Below are 7,277 nucleotides of genomic sequence, written 5' to 3'. Positions count from 1 at the left end.
ACACCCAGAGGAAAGGCGTATGAAGTGTACGTAGGGTCCTACGTATCATGACCATGTATAGCAGAACGTGAGAGAGCATAGATTTGGACATTCTACTTTCCTGGTCAGGGAAATAGTGCTGCAATGCTTCTGTTCCACTTAGAGAAAATTTCAAACAAGGTTTCAGGAAACGAGAGATTGTTTTTCTATCCAATAGTAGTAATAATAATATGCATATTGTACGAGCAAGGAATGATCGGAGGCCATGGTGAAATGGGCACCTTTATCTGGCGTACTCAATACTTTCCCTTGCAGCACATAACAGGTTAAACACAAACACATGGGTTCCATTTGTTTGATGCCATTCCATTAGCTCCTTTCCAGACATTATTATGAGCCGTCCTCCCCTCAGCAGCCTCCACTTATAGACTCCAATTCACTCCTTGAAGGAGGGTACTCCTTGTCCCAGAATCGGCCAAAATGCACCGTACGGCCCATTGACGGAGTATGGGCAACGTTTCCCATCTCCTCAAAAGTATGTCCGCCGTTGTGAATTTCAGACTCCACTCTGTGAATCACATCGATCTGCAGGTTGAARATGGTGAGATTGTAGACTCCTAATGTACATGCTGATATTGTCTTTGGTATTATTGTGTCTAGCTACATTTGCTTGCTAGCTAGCTGCCAAGCTAGCCAGCCAGCCCACAGAGAGAGCATTGCATTGTGGATTTTGTCGTCGACCTGAGATGCAATAGATTTCCACAACAATTTTTCATGTTGCTACCAACCTTATTATAATGTCAAAATGAAACATGTGTTCATAAAAAATATTGTTCTCAGATATGAGTGTTATTTAACACTGTAAATGAAAGGAATTCGTGGTTTCTGGTGGATTTGTGTAGCTCGTCGTCGTTATTTGGGATTAATTGGGTGTTCTATTTGAAAGGATGCTTCGACTTTGATTTTTTTCCCATTCAAGGCCTCAAAGATAAATGCATGTCTGTGCCACAAGAGGGTGCAAGGTCCTTACAGTAACAGTCCTTTCGTATGTACAGTATATACTTTAGACTTTCCTGACACACATAATTTGCATCAAAGTCTGGCTATTTTATGACTTCTGACATGACTGATAGACAAATCCTAAACCTGACACATTATTTTTCAACTATTGTCATATGATGATCAGGAGAGAGAAATGCAAACCTTCACCATATGCTACTGACAAACTGGGACATCAAGTTTAATCATGGTGGTCCACAAACAATACTTTTGCAATGCATCCTTCCTTCATGGCGATCACTATTCTTATGTATTTGAAAATGTGTAAGCTATAAAGAGTGAACTTGACACTCACTCACCCAGATCAGTGATACATTGTCAATAAGGGCCTCACACATTAGCTGGCATTATACCCAACAGCTAGAGCCTTCTATTTACAGCATTGCGTCAACTGAATTCATTACTTTTAGATTTTTTAAGATGTAAATTAAATAGCAATTTAAAATACTAATTATCATTGTTTGATCTATAATGTTCAGTTGAATTGACAATTCATACATTTTATCGATACTTCACACTACTTTTTTTATCAGGGTCTTGAAGTGAGGCCATGATAAAACCAAATGTTTTTGGTCGATCTGGCATCCACGGCGCGAAGGGTCCATGCGGCGCCAGAGATTATGAMGCAGTTGCAGTGAACGTTGGCTGTACAGAAGATCCGTGCCTAACTCCATGCACCTCCCGAAATTGTACAACCCTGGAGGTGACTCCCACTTGAATAACAGTGCAACAGTGCATATGATACACAGGGAACTGAGGACAAACACCACATTGTGTAAACAAGTTGATTAGATGAAACATGTCTTAGCTCTTCTGTACCTAATCTTTCTCCTTTTTGTGGGTAAGTACATTTTGTGGGTTAGCTTATTCTCTTGTTGGAATTCCACTTTTTATTTATTTTAGTGCACTACTGATAATGTCTGATCCAAAAGTTCTCTGAGAGAAGAAACAGTCAAGAATGACTTGAATTCAGTATTTGAGTTCATTTAATTTTTGTATATTACTTCCTGTATTTACTAGGTGCCTGGGGAAACACTGGCAGAGAGAGAGACCAGGATTCAATCCGATCACACTTTGTCACTTATGCACCTTTTAAAGATCATTTCCGACATATGTRGTGTTTACTGTGATTGAGGACTTCACGAATGCAGGAACGTTGCCTTTCAAATGTGCAAAGCAGACAAAGTTCAATCAGATTGAATCCCGTCCATAATCCTGAATACTGYCCATGGAAWATATATATCTGTTATGTATTGGCCTTGTTCATGATGATGTTACTTTCTTTATTCATCGGACATTCTGTACAGTGTCAGGAACTGCAGAGCTGTGCCAGGAATTCACCTTGACAAAAACTGACATCCAAAACGTCTCTCATCGAATGGCTTGTGACAGTCTTCTGCAGCAGTTACCTCCACTGGTAACTTCACAAAGAGGGAGAGACTTTGAGGAGGATGCTGTACATGGCGACTGCTGATGKGAGAACACAGGAGATGAGACACCAAAATATCAAGGGATGAGTGACCCTGGCTTTGAGGAAGTTGCAGCAGAGGAAGTGGGCTCCAAGTATGTACACTATGAAAATTCCTGAAATAAAAACCAATCACTCAACCACCTACTATTGTGCCTAATGGGAAAAAAAGTGTTTAACTACAAGACACATCCTGTATCAAAACTGATGTTACAGTAGTTTGTTTTATTCTGAATTKGAGACCATGTAGCACTCTCTGCCCAACTTTCTGCTTCAAATTATATAACATCTGCAAGATAAAAATATGCTGGATTTTCTGTCACAATTAAAGCTGGTGTTTCTTAAAACATTTAGTTTAATAAAAGCATAACATTGCATAATTGTCAGCTCCCGATAATAGAGTTCACAAGAGCTCTAACTGGTGACATTGTAGACTCACGCAGCATGTTGCGTCACCAATTTTATATAGAAAAGTATATTTTTCCAAATTGGTAAAGCTTTTAAGTGACAAGATGCGCATCTTGCATGTGAGCCCCATATCTCCAAACGAGTGACAGTTGGTCGCGGTTATGTTCCGCAACATTTTGAGAGATTAAAGACAACTTTGATGGTATTACAAACACTTATAACATCTGGTTTCTAGTAGGCAGAATTAGAGAAGGACCTATTAATTCTCTGAATCMCAGGCAGTTGGCTCAAGCCTGTTTCTGTACTGGAGTCAGCCTACCTGTCTCATAGACTCTGACCAGCAGCTCATTATTATGGTTAGAAATCACATTTGATGGCCAACATTGGGGGGTAATCATGTTTACGCAGCCGAATAATCACCCTTACAATACTTTGAACCACCTTTATTTTGTATTTACATTTCTGAAAATCTACAATAGAAATTGACCAACCCTAGTCATCATTGAAAGGGATGTGACATGGTAGCAGTAAGCTGGTTTAATTCTCCTTTATACATCTTTTCTTCTTGATTTCAATATGGAAGGAAAACCAGGTGCTGGTGTTTTGTATGAACTGTTTCTTGTTGAGTAAAAAGGAATTGCGTGGGCCAGAGACAGGTCAAGTGGTAGAGCTGATTACTCTGGACCAGGCGTACCTCCTGGCAATGGGGGTTAAGAACATTTCTGAGCTGATAGATATATAATACACTATTCTATTTTATACTATGGCATTGTTGAATACTCGTTTCTGATGGCTAGAAAGGCTTTTTTGTACCCATGTTATTTATCCTTGTGTGTGTGTGTTGATATTTTAGTACTACAATAGATTGGAAAGTGCAAAGTGTTAAAAAATTGTATTCTTATAACGTGAGTTTCGATTGTTTCACATAAAAATCAGATYAGAACCAGCTCAAGAAACCCAAAGTGACCATGTACCTGGCGTTCAAACCTGAGCTGAATGGGACGACCACCCTGCTATGTCTGGCTAGAGACATGTTTCCAGACTTAGTCAAGATCTTATGGAAAATGGAGGACGAAAACGGCCGAACCGTGGAGGTGCCCAAAGCAGAGAGGGAACAGCTGGAGCAGCGGGACGAAGGACAGACGACCAGTATGATCATCATTTATCAAGGAAAGGCAGATGCCAAATACATCTGTTCGGTGGAGCATGAAGCGGGCCTGAAGAACTCAAATCAATAAATCAAATGTATTTATATAGCCCTTCGTACATCAGGCTGATATCTCAAAGTGCTGTACAGAAACCCAGCCTAAAACCCAAACAGCAAGCAATGCAGGTGTAGAAGCAGGGTGGCTAGGAAAAACTCCCTAGAAAGGCCAAAACCTAGGAAGAAACCTAGAGAGGAATCAGGCTATGAGGGGTGGCCAGTCCTCTTCTGGCTGTGCCGGGTGGAGATTATAACAGAACATGGCCAAGATGTTCAATGTTCATAAATGACACAGGTCAAATAATAGTCACAGTAGTTGCGAGGGTGCAGCAAGTCAGCACCTCAGGAGTAAATGTCAGTTGGTTTTTCATAGCCGTCATTAAGATATCTCTACCGCTCCTGCGGTCTCTAGAGAGTTGAAAACAGCAGGTCTGGGACAGGTAGCACTTCCAAACAGGAAGGATATAACCCCCACCACTTTGCCAAAGCAACCCCACACCACGAGAGGGATATCTTAACCACCAACTTACCATCCTGAGACAAGGGTGTTCCAGCTACACAAACGTATGGTTGCTTTGCTAAGATGTCAGTACAGCCAAGACATAGCCTCTGGAAGTCAACCATGCCAAGCTTGATAAGCAGCAATCTGATAAAAAAAACGCCCAAACAAACGATAAAGTCGTATGTAACATGGATACTTTTAGAATACCCCAGAACTTATCTCCTTAACGTCTCTGTGCTACGGATCCCTTTAGCGGGATCATTTTCCTAAACAACCGCTGAATTGCAGGGCGCAAAATATTACTAAAAATATTTATAATCATGCAATCACAACTGAAATATACCAAAACACAGCTTAGCTTGTTGTTAATCCACCTATCATGTCAGATTTTGAAAATATGCTTTGCAGCGAAAGCAATCCAAGCTTTTGTGAGTGTATCAATCAATGCTAGAACAGCTCGCCCAATTAGCATGGTCACGAAAGTCAGAAAGCAACAAAATTAATCGTTACCTTTGATAATCTTCGGATGTTTGCACTCACAAGACTCCCAGTTACACAATAAATGTTATTTTTGTTCGATAAATATTACTTTAATAACAAAAAAAAACATTTGGGTTGCACGTTATGTTCAGAAACCAAAGCCTCGTTCCGTTCGACGAAAATTCCAAAAAGTATCCATAATGTTTGTAGAAACATGTCAAATGTTTTTTATAATCAATCCTCAGGTTGTTTTTAACAAACATAATCGATAATATTTCAACCGGACCGTAACCTATTCAATAAAAGAGAGAAATAAAATGGAGAGCTACCCCTCTCGCGCGCAGGAACTAACCAAAGGACACCTGACTAGTTTTGAAAAATCTCGCTCATTTTTCTAAATAAAAGCCTGAAACTATGTCTAAAGCCTGGTCACAGCCTGAGGAAGCCATTGGAAAAGGAATCTGGTTGATACCCCTTTAAATGGAAGAAAGACGGGAAAGGAAACACAGATTGAAAAAAAGAATCACTTCCGGGTTAGATTTCCTCAGGTTTTCGCCTGCAGAATCAGTTTTGTTATACTCACAGACAATATTTTGACAGTTTTGGAAACTTTGGAGTGTTTTCTATCCTAATCTGTAAATYACATGCATATTCTACGATCTGGACCTGAGAAATAGTCAGTTTACCTTGGGAACGTTATTAAAAAATATATAATAATCTGACCCCTAGCGTCAAGAGGTTAAAACTTCATAGGGATAGGGGGCAGTGTTTCCACTTTGAACAAATTGCGTGCCCAAACGAAATTTCCTCTTACTCTGTCCCAGAAGGTAATACATGCATATTATTATTACTATTGTATAGAAAACACTCTGAAGTTTCTAAAACTGTTTGAATTATTTCTGTAAGTATAACAGAACTCATTTGGCAGACAAAAACCTGAGAAGAGGTCAAAACAGGAAATGAGAAGTCGATTTTCAAAACAGTGTCAAATGGTACCCCGTCTAGATATGACCGAACAAACACTGCCTAGGGCTTCCACTAGATGTCGTCGTCTTTAGATTTTAGTCTTATTATTCTACTATAAAGGAGGGGCTCATAGGAGCTGTTCTAGTGAGTGGTCGTCAGAATTCTCAGTTAGGATTTGCGCGCGAGGGAGAGAGAGAGCTCTCGTTCCAATGCTCTTTCTTCAGACAATGAAATTCTCCGGTTGGATCCTTATTGATGATTAATGTAAAACACATACTAAATATGGATTGCAAACATCATTTGACCTGTTTCTACGACCTGTAACGGAACTTTTTGAGTTTGTCTGGATGGATTGTTCGTGCGTCATGAAATGGATTCCTGGGATGAACATGCTAACAACAAGTGGCTAAATGATGGGCTTTATGGAACTTTTCAGTCATTTATTGTCGATCTGGGAATCCTGGGAGTGCCTTCTGATGAAGTTATTCGAAGGTAAGTGCATATTTATAGTGTTTTTGTAGCTTTTGTTGACACCATTGTGCTCTAAACACCGTTCTCAGATTAATCTTTTTCCGTAAAGTTTATTTTGAAATCTGACACAGCGGTTGCATAGAGGGTAAGTTTATCTTTAATTATGTGAATAACACTTGCATCTTTTTTCAATGTTTATTATGAGTATTCCTGCAAAATCACCAGATGTTTTGGAATCAAAACATTACTGCATGTAACGCGCAAATGTAAAATGAGATTTTTTTTATATATATATATACAGTGGGGAGAACAAGTATTTGATACACTGCCGATTTTGCAGGTTTTCCTACTTACAAAGCATGTAGAGGTCTGTCATTTTTATCATAGTAACTTCAACTGTGAGAGACGGAATCTAAAAACAAAATCCAAGAAAATCACATTGTATATTTTTAAGAAATAATTTGCATTTATTGCATGCACAAATATGGATACACCTACCAACCAGTAAAGAATTCCGGCTTCTCACAGACCTGTTAGTTTTGCTTTGAGAAGAAGCCCTGCTTTTTCCTCCACTCGATTTACCTGTATTAACGGCAACCTGTTTGAACCAGTACCCGTCATTAAAAGAACAACCTGTCCCCACCAACACTCAAATCCAAACCACTCCCAAACCTCCTCCCCAACATTATGCAGCAGAAGTCGCAAGCACATGAGTGAAATACATTTATAAACATAAGGTT

General features: G+C 39.5%; 1 long non-coding RNA gene across 1 annotated transcript; it reads left to right on the top strand.

The window, feature by feature from the left end:
* The first annotated feature begins 364 nt into the window (after nucleotides 1–364).
* Nucleotides 365–2,646, top strand: LOC139023588 (uncharacterized). Its single transcript, XR_011474732.1, has 2 exons — nucleotides 365–580; nucleotides 2,346–2,646. It is a non-coding gene; the product is annotated as an uncharacterized lncRNA (long non-coding RNA).
* The last annotated feature ends 4,631 nt before the right edge of the window (nucleotides 2,647–7,277 follow it).

Source organism: Salvelinus sp. IW2-2015, linkage group LG33 (assembly GCF_002910315.2).
Source record: "Salvelinus sp. IW2-2015 linkage group LG33, ASM291031v2, whole genome shotgun sequence".
In the NCBI taxonomy this organism is placed as follows: Eukaryota; Metazoa; Chordata; class Actinopteri; order Salmoniformes; family Salmonidae; genus Salvelinus; species Salvelinus sp. IW2-2015.
The sequence above is the reverse complement of the archived record's forward strand: the minus strand, read 5'-3'. Positions and strand labels throughout refer to the sequence as shown.